We start from the raw sequence: 14551 nt of genomic DNA on the forward strand, positions 1-14551 counted from the left end.
GAGGCATAATTTGTTCCATACAAAGGGAGTTGTGAAGGAACGTTATGTTCGCGTCACCATAGATGGAGGGAGCTGCAATAACTTGTCTAGCATGGAGATGGTGGAGAAGCTATCTCTCACCACAAGACCACATCCACATCCTTACTACATCCAACGGTTCAACAACAGCGGCGAGGTTAAGGTAACACGTACTGTTCGTGTGCATTTTAGTATCTCTACATATGTTGATTATGTTGATTGTGATGTGGTCCCTATGCAAGCATGTTCCTTATTACTTGGTAGACCATGGCAATTTGATAAAAAATCTGTACACCATGGTAGAACCAATCAGTACACTCTTGTTCATAAGGAAAAAAATATTACTTTGATTCCTATGACTCATGATTCCATTTTTAAAGATGATATTAATAGAGCTAATAAAGCAAAACAGGAGAAAAATAAGAGTGAAAATCAGATTGTGGCAAAAGAATTTGAGCAACAAATGAAGCCTAATAATAAACCATCTAGTGTTGTTTCTGAAATTAAATTGAAAAGTGCATGTTTACTTGCCACCAAATCTGATATTGATGATCTAGATTTTCGCAAATCTGTTTGCTATGCTTTTGGATGCAAAGACGCATTATTTTCATTCGAGGACGTGCCTTCCTCTTTGCCTCCTGCTGTCACTAACATTTTGCAGGAGTTCGCTAAAGTCTTTCAACAAGATGTGCCACCGGGATTACCACATATTAGAGGGATTGAGCATCAAATTGACTTAATTCCCGGTGCATCATTACCCAACCGTGCACCATATCGTACCAATCTAGAGGAGACGAAGGAGATTATGCGTCAAGTACGAGAACTGCTCGACAAAGGTTATATACGCGAATCCCTTAGTCCTTGTGTTGTTCCTATCATTATAGTGCCGAAAAAGGATGGTACATTGCGTATGTGCGTTGATTGTAGAGGCATTAATAATATTACTATTCGTTATCGTCATCCTATTCCGAGGGTAGATTATATGCTTGATGAATTGAGTGGCGCTAAAATATTCTCCAAAGTTGATTTGCGTAGTGGATACCATCAAATTCGTATGAAATTGGGAGATGAATGGAAAACAACATTTAAAACTAAGTTTGGATTATATGAGTGGTTAGTCGTGCCTTTTGGGTTAACTAATGCACCTAGTACTTTCATGAGATTAATGAATGAAGTTTTACGTCCTTTCATTGGACGATGTGTGGTAGTTTACTTTGATGACATATTGATTTATAACAAATCTTTGGAGGAACATTTGGAACATTTACGTGTTGTTTTTATTGCTCTACGTGATGCACGTTCGTTTGGTAACCTTGGAAAGTGCACCTTTTGCACCGACCGAGTATCTTTTCTTGGCTATGTGTTACTCCACAGGGAATTGAAGTTGATGAAGACAAGATTGAAGCTATTGAGAGTTGGCCGCAGCCCAAAACGGTCACACAAGTGAGGAGTTTCCTTGGCCTCGATGGATTCTATAGGCGTTTTGTGAGAGATTTTAGCACCATTGCTGCACCTCTCAACGAGCTTACAAAGAAGGATGTGCCTTTTGTTTGGGGTACCACACAGGAAGAAGCCTTCACGATATTGAAAGATAAGTTGACACATGCTCCTTTACTCCAACTTCCTGATTTTAATAGGACTTTTGAGCTTGAATGTGATGCTAGTGGAATTGGATTAGGAGGTGTGTTATTACAAGATGGCAAACCTGTTGCATACTTTTCTGAAAAATTGAGTGGGCCTAGTCTGAACCATTCTACTTATGATAAAGAATTAAATGCTCTTGTTCGGACCTTAGAAACATGGCAACATTATTTATGGCCCAAGGAATTTGTTATAGATTCTGATCATGAATCTTTGAAACACATTAAAAGTCAAGTAAAACTGAACCATAGACATGCTAAATGGGTTAAATTCATTGAGAGTTTCCCTTATTTTATTAAACATAAGAAGGGTAAAGAAAATGTTATTGCTGATGCATTGTCTCGTTGTTATACTATGCTTTCACAACTTGAGTTTAAAATATTTGGTTTGGAGACCATCAAAGATCAATATGTGCATGATGCTGAATTTACAGATGTATTGCAAAATTGTAAGGAAGGGAGAACTTGGAACAAGTTCGTTCTTAACGATGGATTTGTGTTTCGTGCTAACAAGCTATGCATTCCAGCTAGCTCCGATCGTCTTTTGTTGTTGGAGGAGGCGCATGGAGGAGGATTAATGGGACACTTTGGCATCAAGAAGACGGAGGATATACTTGCTACACATTTCTTTTGGCCAAAGATGAGACGGGATGTTGAGCGTCTTGTTGCTCGCTGCACTACATGTCAAAAAGCTAAGTCACGACTCAATCCTCATGGTTTATATATGCCTTTCCCTGTACCTAGTGTTCCTTGGGAGGATATATCTATGGACTTTGTTTTAGGTTTACCTCGAACAAAGATGGGGATGGGTAGCATATTTGTTGTCATGGATAGGTTCTCAAAAATGGCACACTTTATACCATGTCATAAAAGCGATGATGCTGTTAATGTTGATGATTTGTTCTTTCATGAAATTATTTGCTTGCATGGTGTGCCAAATACTATTGTTTCAGATCGTGATACTAAATTTCTTAGCCACTTTTGGAGATGTTTATGGGCTAAGTTGGGGACTAAACTGCTTTTTAGTTCTACTTGTCGCCCCCAAACTTATGGACAAACTGAAGTAGTCAATAGAACATTGTCTACTATGCTTAGGGCTGTTTTGAAGAATAATAAGAAAATGTGGGAAGAATGCTTGCCTCATATTGAATTTTCTTATAATCGTTCATTGCATTCTACTACTAAGATGTGCCCTTTTGAAATTGTGTATGGTTTCCTACCTCGTGCACCTATTGATTTGATGCCTCTTCCATCTTCGGAGAAGGTTAATTTTGATGCGAAAGAACGTGCTGAATTGATTTTAAAAATGCATTAGTTAACTAAGGAAAACATTGAGCGTATGAATGCTAAATATAAACTTGCTGGAGATAAGGGTAGAAAACATGTTGTGTTTGCACCTGGAGATCTTGTTTGGTTACATTTGCGTAAGGATAGATTTCCGAATTTGCGCAAATCAAAGCTAATGCCACATGCTAATGGTCCTTTTAAGGTGTTAGAGAAAATAAATAATAATGCATATAAACTTGAGCTGCCTATGGATTTTGGGGTTAGTCCCACTTCTAACATTGCAGATTTGAAGCCTTATTTAGGTCAGGATGATGAACTTCCATCGAGGACGACTTCATTTCAAGAAGGGGAGGATGATGAGGACATCAATACCATTGTTACACCCGCATCCCCTGCTGCTATACATACTGGACCAATTACTAGAGCTCGCGCACGCCAATTGAATTATCAGGTACTTTCGTTTCTTGGTAACGATTCTGATGTTCATGAGAATATGATGCTGCCTCAATTGGATACGTTTGTTTTGCTTACAAATGAAGGGCCTAGCTTGGACAAGAAAGATAAACCTTGGAGCAAGTTCAAGCATGGAGATGATGGCATGCACAAGGGGATCAAGAACGGAGTTACAAGTGATGATTTCAGGACTTCGAAGCCACCATAAGGAGTGCATGAAGCCTTGGACGAAATATACAAGATGCCACTTCATAAATTTCGTCTAGATGCTATTTTAGGTGCTACGTCACCTTATTATTGGGCCAGGCCCATGTATTTTCAAAATACTTAAGTATAGGCTGTTTTTAGAGTCCGTATGTGTGGGGAAATAAGAGTTAGGGTTGGTTTCGGACCCCTACTCCAAGGGCCACGAAATCACCCCCTCTTCCTCCATATATACAGCCCTTAGGGCGTCATTTGGACTTTGGGTTTTGTTTAGATTAAACTTCGCCATAGCTGCAACTTCGCGTACTTCGTTTGTGTTCAACGACTAGACAAAGGCGTCACAGAACCCCACCTTGATCAATAAAGCTTTCATCTTATATTCACAATATCCAGATTGCAATCTCAGTTTCTTGCTTGTTCTTTTTTTGCTCGCAGGAAACAGACCCTCATGGTTAGGTTGATCGTGCTCCGGCGTGGTCAATAACCCTCGGAAGTTGATTTAGCGATTGCTAAGGCGCGATGTCTCGCACGTTCGTAGTCGAATTGTCAAAGTCGACTCCCACAGAAAACGATAGCCACCATCTCATCGAATGACGGGACACGTTTGCCTCTATCAACCTAGTTCTATTAATGTCAATTGTGCTAATTATATGCAAAGACACAAGCTTGGGGATGATAGTTTTGTTATGTCCACTACTTGTTGCAATGATCATGATTAGGGTGATAATGGTTCTTGTGATCTTGTAAATTTATTTAAACCTGAAAGCGTAGGTTTACTCCTAGAGGGGGGGGGGGGTGAAACGGAGATCTTTAGAAATTCGTTAAACTCTGATGAATTTGATGAAGATGAGACTGAAGAAATAAAAACGCGAGGAAACTTAATCATCACATAAATAGAGAGCATGCATACACGATACATATAGATGAAGAACATGCAATCATACAAGCATACAAGCATGAAGAAGATGAACTGAAGAAATGAAAAACTACATGATGAAAGTCTTCAGTTCAAATTCATCAGAAGATAGATCACAGGTTCTTCAGCAGAGGAATAACGGAAAGGTAAGGTTCAGGAATTTTAAACTAGGTAGGCTCGATGTAAACATAGCTATTTGGTAGAGCAGTTCCAGTTGTTGTATCAACTATATGTCTGGTTGATGTGCTAAGAAAAACTCTAAGGAGACACTGTCCTCATTGTATTACTCTTGAGGTAAGGTCACCTAAACCTCGCCCAATCACTCGTGGTAAGTCTTCAAGGTAGGCTTAAAAAACCTTCACAGACTTGTTCACCGGCACACTACAATGAATCTTGGGTGCTCAGAACATGATGCCTAACTCTCTGGAATAATGACAGTCTTAAAAGGTAATAGGTGTCAGATCACACAGATCAATCTCTTCAGTGATGCTCAATCCCTTTGGCTCTGGTGGCTTTTTCCTCACTTAGGATTCTCTCAAAGTCGTCAGAGGATGCATTGCTCCCAAATGACAAATGTAAAGTTCTCTCTGAGCAGCCAACGAACAAGTGGTTGTGGGGGGCGGATATTTATTAATAGGGCAACCTGACATGAATTGTCATAAATGCCCTTCTAAGATAGGACTGTTGTCAGGATAAAGATCCACTCGACAGTTAGCCTGCAGCGCAACAGCGATCGGAAAATTGAACTCTCAATTTTGTCGGGGCACTCAATTTCCTCACGATAGGCAGATCGCACTGGCGAAATCCTAACTCCTTAGCCTGACCAAATTAATTAGTTGTTTTGGATATTTCCAAAGGCTTCACTCGAAGCAGCTTGTGTATGTATAGGTTTGAGCATCACTTTGGAAATGTGAACTATGATTCACCTAGACCCCTTTAATAGTACGATTTTACCTGTGACTCAAAAATAAGAAGAAAGAAACTATAAAAACAAAAGTCTTCAAGCTTCAAGTCCTCACATCAATTTCTTTAAAGGTCGTACCAATTTGATCACCAAATTCTTCACTTGAAGAAATATTATTTTTAGGAGTCGTCTTCCATGGGTTATAAACCAAATCTTCAGGGACTATATCTCCTGTGTACACTCACAAAAACGTTAGTCCCTCAACCTATTTGTCTTCAATACTCCAAATCCACTAAGGGGGCACTTGATGCACTTACAATCTCCCCCTTTTTGGTGATTTTTGACAAATCAGTTAGGTTTTCAACGGGAGTAAATAATGGAAGTGTAAGTACAGAGTATGAAGAAATTGGCTACAAGATATCGAGGAACTCCCCCTGAAGATGTGCATATGAAGAATTTGTTTCAGAGTGCAAATGCACATGGTAGGCTGAAATTGCGGAGATCGCCCCCTATATCTTGGAATCCAATCATGCATGATCATAAGAGATTGAAGAATTTGAATGCATGATGAAAATTGGTGTCTGTAGAAATTGTGCATGCATGAGCAAATATATTTAAGATCAAGGCATGCATATAAATAGTAGCATAAGAGTCAGACAACCAACAGTTATTTAAGTTACAACTCATCAAAGAGCAAATCAAATCAAGCTCAAGAGTTGCAACTCAGCAAAAACATCCCATATAACGACCTGCTTGAAGAATAACTCAGATTTCTCCCCCTTTGTCATCAAATGACCAAAAGGAGATGAAACTAAGAACTAATGCCCCTGTAGAATATCATGACGAAGTCGGAGGAGCGCCAGCGTTGTTGTCAGGGTCACGCGAAGCAGAAGGACCAGCCTTAGTGTCTTCAATGTCTTCATTTTAATCAACAGATCACGAAGGAACTTGAAGCTTCTTGAACTTCTTCTTGGGCGGATTAGCCCAATCAAACTTCATCTGGAATTCCATAGCAACAAGTTCTTCATCTGACTTTAAGTGTGATAGTATGGCCCATGTTCTATCAAAGATCTCGTGGGCATAATAGTGATTTCTTCAAACAGAGTTATGCATCACAAACATATTTGCATTGATGGCACCAAGTAGACGCTTAACCTATTCACGATTCTTGTCTACTTTCTGGTGCAAGTTGATGAGGAATTCACGGTTAGTCAAGACACATGGTGCTTCCGGTTGAGGAGATGGCCTTGACACTTTTGCAACAGTGTCCTGACTAGCATTTTCATCACATGTGGAGTTGGAGACAGGCTGACAATATTTTCCATCAAGGGGACAAATTCCTTCATCAATGACATCCTTTCCCTAGCCAAGAATTGAGGAGATTGCGCTCTGAAGAACTTCTACTTTAGGCAGATAGCTGAGATGATCTTGACAGTCAGCATTGTGGTGAATTGAAAACCGGGATATGATGAATCTCATGATCCATGGAGCATACAACTTCAGATCAAAGGGTGATTGGGCCACTGTGACCAAACTCCTCATGAAGAAATCATGGATGTTAGTGGGAGTACCATGTATGATATGGAAGAGCATATTCTTCATGACTCCCACAACTTCTTCAGTTGCATAGTTGTGCCCTTTGATGGGACTGAGGCAAATATCTTGTAGGAAGTTCTAGGCACATAGAGCAAATACTTCACCAAGAAGGTAGTCCCTGGAGCTTCTCCTTCAGCCAATGGCTTCATTAGCACTTGCATCAGATGACATGGTAGCTCAGGTTCCTCATAGATCTTCCCCGCTTCTTCAAAGGGTGGATCTACTGGAAGGGCCTGAAGTAGTTCGTCAACTGGTGCTTTATAATGAGTGTTTTCAGTTGTCCAGTCCAGAGCCCATGTAGCAATGGAATCAACATTTCTTGAGAAGTGCACAATAGTGTAGAACTGAAGAATTAGCTCTTGATTCCGATCGCAGACTTATGAGTAGAAGCTAAGCAGCCCAACATCATGAAGAACAACCAACACTGGCCGGAAGCATGGAATAGACTCCATGTCCACATGAGGAATATGCCGATGCGAGAAGATCTTGTTCTTATCAAACAACAATGAAGCATAGTATTTCATTTGCATCTTGGTCTAGAAGCGCAAGTGCCTGGTCTTGGATGAGTCATATGGTGACTTGTAGATGAAGAAATTCTTGTCTTCAAAGAATTTGGCCTTGTCAAACTGAGGTCGTCTGAGGCTTCTGCCAATTTTTGCCATGCCTGGAATTGGTTGAAGATTTATCTTCTTCGGTCTAACATCAAACACTGGTATTGGAGATCTAGTTGAGTCTTGAGGGTCAGTCACAACAAATGATTTCACAACTTCTTCAGCAGTAGTAGTTGGAACAATGTCGGTCTGTGCTGAATGAATTGATTCATCACACTGAGGGCATGTATTGACAACATGATGCGAAGCATCCCACGACCATCCCCATGGACGCCACCTCAACTATCCAAGCTCCAAGTGGGACCATGACAAGAGCTAGGGCACGTGCTATTCAATCCGAGGTGACATCATTCCTACTTGAGTTTCCCTCCTCTTCAAGTGAGACATGCTACTGCCTAAGTCCAAGATGCTATTTGTGATCAGGTACAACGCTCAAGACACGGAGCCGAGGGCTGTAGAAGAAGAGACAGGCATCAACACTCTGGACAGCCTGGAACCTCCGGCCAGAGCCCGAAACATCCGGCCCCCGGACCTTTGGGCCGACCCGGAGCTTCCGGCCTCCGACGACTTCGACCAGCCCAGGCGTGCCAACTCTGTGGTTAGCCCGGAACCCGTCCCGGACCTTCCGGTGCCCGGAACCTTCAGCCAGCATGGACCTTTTAGCCCCCGGATGCCAACCCAGCTCCACCCGCGCCAACTCTCGGGTTAGGCCGGACCCTCCCCGGAACCTCCGGCCCTGCCTGCGCGCAGCGACTTGGGCCGAGGCCCGTGTACCCTTTCGTCACCTAGACTATAAATACTCTTCTCCTACCTACATTTTAGGGTTAGCAAAGAGATAGCTCATGATTGTGTGAGAGCTTTGCTCATCCACTTGGTTACCTTCTCCTCGGAGATCACACCTCCTCGGATAAGATTCCCCAAGCGGATTCAAGACCCCTCTTTAGGGAAGAACGTCAAGACCTCCTCACAGAGAAGACCGGTTATCGTGTATCGTCCCTAGTTGATCGTGGATCATGTATCTTACCCTATGTATTCGGGGATCTAGCACGTGTGTGACTATCTTGTTGGTTTGAGTGTTCCTCTCCTATTTCCCTTGTGTTTCCCTCGTTTTCCCCTTTGTGTTCTTCGTGTTCATCGCGGGATTCCGCTCCTTTCGTGAAAGATCGGGCGATTAGGGTTCTACTCTACATCATGTTGGTATCATGAACCACATTGATCACAATTTCGGAGCCTCCCCATTGTGTTTCTAGCCTAATTTTGTTGTTTTTCATCCTAATCCAAAAATCCCCACCAAAATTAGCCCCAATTTTTTTTGTGATTTGTTGGTGTCTTGAAGTTTTGTTGGATTTGATCCGTGAGTTTTGTGTGTGGCTCGTAGATCTAGCCTCCCCACCCTTCTTTTCCTCCAATTTCCGTGCTTTTCCCCTGCGGATTTGGGTTTTTCCTCAAGTTTTTCCGCCCAAGTCAACGATCCCCACTTCTCTGTTCTTGCCAGTTTCGTGACCACCGGACCTTCCGGACACGCCCGGACCTTCCGGCCGCACCGGAACCTCCGGACCCGGACCTTCCGTCTTGCCCGGACCTTCCAGCATAGACAAAAAGTTCGCACATCTTCGACGATTTCCGCTACTTTGACAACTCCGTCCACGGTGCAGCGGCATCTTCGCCAATGTACTGAAGACCGTACACTACGAAAACAACTATAATCTCATCCTTTTGAAACCTTCAACCATAAGCAAGTGCGGTAACCTCATCTTGGTATTGGACATATCACTCTTGCCATTACATTGATAGCCATTGAGGGAGTCCTGGATTAGGGGGTGTTCGGGTAGCCGGACTATACCTTCGGCCGGACTCCTAGACTATGAAGATACAAGATTGAAGACTTCGTCCCGTGTCCGGATGGGACTTTCCTTGGCGTGGAAGGCAAGCTTGGCGATGCGGATATTCAAGATCTCCTACCATTGTAACCGACTCTGTGTAACCCTAACCCTATCCGGTTTCTATATAAACCGGAGGGTTGTAGTCCGTAGGCAATCAACTCCATACACAACAATCATACCATAGGCTAGCTTCTAGGGTTTAGCCTCCTTGATCTCGTGGTAGATCTACTCTTGTACTACCCATATCATCAATATTAATCAAGTAGGAGTAGGGTATTACCTCCATCGAGAGGGCCCGAACCTGGGTAAAACAAAGTGTCCCCTGTCTCCTGTTACCATCCGGCCTAGACGCACAGTCCGGGACCCTCTACCCGAGATCCGCCGGTTTTGACACCGACATTGGTGCTTTCATTGAGAGTTCCTCTGTGCCGTCACAATCAGGAAGGATGCCTCCTCCCGTCTTTAAAGACGGCGCCGTTGCTAAGGGAGCCTTGGCTGTCGGCCAAACCCTCCAACTAGGTGGTTTCCTCATGACCGCCTGTTCGGCTGTTGCGCCGACGCTGACCTCTCGGGTCATCAAAAGCAACCTACACGTCAGCTCGGAGCTCGTCGAGCAGCTAGATCCAATGGAGCTCTCTTCCGTAAACGAGCTCTTGGATCGCATCGCCGCCCTGGGGGTCGCTACGGATTACGACCAGGTTGGGCTTAAACCCGATCTAAGAGAAATTAACTCTCCCCCAAGTCACCTACCACGTTGCCATGGTAAAGGCGCAGTGCGGCGACCCTTCATCTATTTTAAGGACTAGCTACGTCCGAATTCCCGACTCCTCCAAGCCAGATACCCGCGGAGGGGAGGATGTAACTCAAGACCTGAGCTTAGGATCAGGCAACGGGCTAGATTCGTTGGACAACATCCAAGAATCTGAACTTCAGAGTTCGGAAACTCTTCGGCCTCCGAATCTTGGATTGGGTGAGGTTTCAGATTCAACGACACCCGCCCACCTGAACATAAGCGATCTCTCCCAAATCAGGCAGAGGCCCGAGGAAACAGTACATCATTACTGGGCCAGATTCCTCCTGGTTATGAACAGGATAAAGGATTGCCGCGAGGAAGACGCAATATCAATTTTTTGCAGTGATTGCACGGACAAGGGAATCCTTAACGCCATAAGTCGTTGTGATATTACACGCTTCGCTGACTTGGCGTCCATAGTACAAAAATATTGTGCGATGGAAAGCGCCTGGAAAACTGAAATAAAATTTTGGGATAATCCGGCCTTGAATAGTAATCCCGTCTGAACTAAGAGGGTGCATCATCATAGGACACCCGGGATAAACACCAAAAAGCCAAAACCCTCTATAGGGTATGGAACTGTACTGGAAAGGTGGCTTGATGGACCCTGTAGAATTCACAGTACAGAGGACGCCACACCAACTCACAGCCTTAGAGCATGTTGGATACTCCGGCAGGTGGCCAAAATTGGCGAGGATCTCTTAATTCTGGAGGCCGCAGAAAACCAGCCCAAGAACACCAGTACCGCTCTCACGGTCTTCGAGACTTTCACATCAAACAATAGGCGAAAAAGAACACTCCGCAGCCTCGCCAAAGTCTATCAAGTTGCAACAATAAATCCATGGAGCGACATTGCCATTACCTTCAATGCAAGTGATGAACCTAGATTCCGAACAGCCCGAGCACCAGCCGCATTGGTCCTCAGTCCCATAGTGGACGGCTTTCGCCTCACCAAGGTGCTCATGGATGGAGGCAGCGGATTGAACCTCATTTATGAGGAAACCCTTCAAAAAATGGAAATAGACTGGAACCGCGTCGAGCGAAGCAGCACAACCTTTAGAGGAATAATCCCCAGTCGGGAAGCGCGCTGCACAGGAAAAATCACACTAGATGTGGTTTTCGGCACGCCGGATAATTACAGGTCCGAAGAAGTCACGTTTCAGGTGGCCCCGTTTAAGAGCGGACATCACGCTTTACTAGGGCGGGAAGCATTCACAATCTTCCAAGCAATACCCCATTACGGGTACATGAAGCTTAAGATGCCCGGGCCAAATGGAATTATCACTCTAGCTAGTGATCCGGACATAGCACTCCGCGCCGAAAATGAGACGGCCGCATTAGCCCTTGAGGCACTATCCGAAGCCTTAGCGGCCGAGGAACTGACTACGCTGCGCTCCACGGTTAACAGGGATGATGTGATACTCGATAAGAGATCCAAATCCACATCCTTCAAGCCAGCTGACGAAATAGTCAAATTCCAGGTCCATCCAACGGACCCCAATAAAACAGCTTCCATCGGGGCACGACTGAACCCTGATGTAGACACCGCACTGCGAGAGTTCCTACGAGAGAACTGGGACATTTTCGCATGGCACCCTTCAGACATGCCAGGGATCCCACGCAGGCTGCCGAACACAGGTTAAATATCCTAAAAGGATTCAAACCTGTCAAACAAGCCCTTCGGCGTTTTTCCGAACCCAAGAGACAGGCTATGGGAGAGGAGCTAGCCAAGCTATTGGTGGCCGGATTCATTAGAGACATAAAACATCCGGACTGGCTAGCAAACTTGGTGATGGTACCAAAGAAGGACAAATCCTGGCGCCTGTGTGTCGATTTTAAAGACCTTAACAAGGCTTGCCCAAAGGATCCCTTCCCCCTCCCCCGTATCGATCAAATTATCGATGCCACCGCAGGACACGACTCGTTGTGTTTCCTCGACGCATACTCCGGTTACCATCAAATCAAGATGGCAGAATCAGACCAAGCTGCAACAGCATTCATCACACCATACGGCCCATTCTGCTTCAACACAATGCCCTTCGGGCTGAAGAACGCCGGCGCAACATATCAGCGCATGATCCAGACATGTCTGGCAAATCAGATCGGCAAAACAGTGGAGGCGTATGTGGATGATGTGGTCGTCAAATCAAGACATGTCGAATCTCTAATAGACGACTTGAGGCTTACATTCGATAACCTCTGAAAATATGACATCAAGCTCAATCCGGAAAAATGCGTCTTCGGCGTTCCAGCCGGAAAGCTCTTGGGCTTCATTGTATCCGGTAGAGGAATTGAAGCAAATCCAGCCAAGATCCGAGCTTTGTCACAATTAGATATCCCAAAGGACCTCAAACAAATACAAAAATTAACCGGATGCGTGGCGGCTTTAAGCCGCTTCATCTCCCGCTTGGGAGAAAAGGCACTACCCCTCTATCGCCTCCTTCGGCGCACCGAACACTTCGAGTGGACGGAGGCCGCCACGGCCGGACTTGATGAAATAAAAGCCATATTGGCAACAAACCCAGTCCTGGCCGCACCGAACACCGGCGAACCAATGTTATTGTACATTGCAGCAACACATCAAGTTGTCAGCGCAGTGCTCGTTGTCGAGCGGGAAACGGACGGACACAAATTCCCCCTTCAAAGGCCGGTCTACTACGTATCCACTGTCCTCACTCCATGCAAATCACGGTACCCGCATTATCAAAAGATTGCATACGCGGTATTCATGGCATCCCGGAAGCTACGACACTACTTTCAAGAGTGTTCCATAACAGTAGCCTTGGAAGTACCACTCAACGATATTATCAACAACCGCAACGCAACGGGCCGGATTGCAAAATGGGCCATCGAGCTTCTCCCGTTCGATATAACCTATAAGCCACGGCGAGCTATTAAATCGCAAGTTTTGGCCGACTTCGTCGCAGAATGGACGGAGGCCGAGCTCCCTAAAGAGTACGACACATATTCAAACTGGATTATGCATTTCGACGGCTCCAAAATGTTGGCCGGACTAGGGGCTGGCGTCGTCCTGACGTCCCCCACAGGAGACACAGTCCAATATGTGCTCCAGATCATGTACATGGATTCCAACAATGCAGCCGAATATGAGGCCCTCCTACATGGTCTCCGGATAGCAGTATCCATGGGTATCCAGCGCCTAGAGGTACGCGGGGATTCAAACCTCGCGATATCCCAAAAAAATGGAGACTTCGACGCCAAGGACCCAAAAATGGCAGCTTACCGCAACGCCGTCCTAAAAATGTCAGCTCGGTTCGAAGGGCTGGAGTTTCACCATATAGCCCGAGAAAACAATCAAGCAGCGGACGTCCTGGCACGCATCGGAGCAAAACGCGATGCAGTCCCCCCAACATCTTTTTGGAAAGATTGTTCAAGCCATCCATAACATGGGAGGGGGAACCCGTAAATAACAGCCCGGACACAGCCGCACCACTCAACGCCAAACAATCTGACACAATTGGAGGCTCTGCTAATGAAATTACACCTTCAGCCCACGTAATAATGGCGGTCATCGCCCCGTGGACAGAACCATTCCTAGCCTACCTTACTAGGCAGGAACTCCCAGAGGACCAAAACGAGGCCCGCTGCATAGTGCGGCGATCTAAAGCCTATAGAGTCCATGAGGGAGAGCTTTATAAGAAAAGCACTACCGGAGTCCTTCAAAGGTGCATCTCCGAAGAGGAAGGGCGGAACCTTCTGGCTGAAATTAATGCCGGACTCGGTGGTCACCACGCCGCTGCTTGGTCCCTTGTTAGCAAGGCTTTCCGTACAGGCTTTTATTGGCCGACGGCCCGGGCAGACCCTCAGGACTTAGTCCAACGATGCGCTGGTTGCCAACTTTTTGCCAACCAAAGCCATATGCCACCCACCGCACTCCAAACTATACCCATCACCTGGCCTTTTTCGGTCTTGGGGCTTGACATGGTCGGACCCCTTAAAGGTGGGACCCATAGGAAAAAATACTTACTGGTCATGGTGGATAAATTCACCAAATGGATAGAAGCCAAGCCTGTTAAAACGGACGAATCCGGACCTGTGATAGACTTCATATCCGGGGTTGTACACCGTTATGGCGTCCCCCACAGCATCATAACCGATAACGGTACAAATTTTACCGCTGACGAGGTAAAACTTTGGTGCAAAAACATGGGAATCAAGCTCGATTATGCTTCCGTCTATCACACACAAACCAACGACCAGGTCGAACGTGCAAATGGTCTTATCA

General features: G+C 45.1%; 1 pseudogene; it reads left to right on the forward strand.

Annotated features, from left to right (window-relative positions):
• Window positions 1-8338, forward strand: part of LOC147964977 (uncharacterized) — a 46184-nt pseudogene extending 37846 nt beyond the window's left edge.
• The last annotated feature ends 6213 nt before the right edge of the window (window positions 8339-14551 follow it).

Source organism: Triticum urartu, chromosome 6A (genome assembly GCF_056163025.1).
Source record: "Triticum urartu cultivar PI428250 chromosome 6A, HENAU_Tu73, whole genome shotgun sequence".
In the NCBI taxonomy this organism is placed as follows: domain Eukaryota; kingdom Viridiplantae; phylum Streptophyta; class Magnoliopsida; order Poales; family Poaceae; genus Triticum; species Triticum urartu.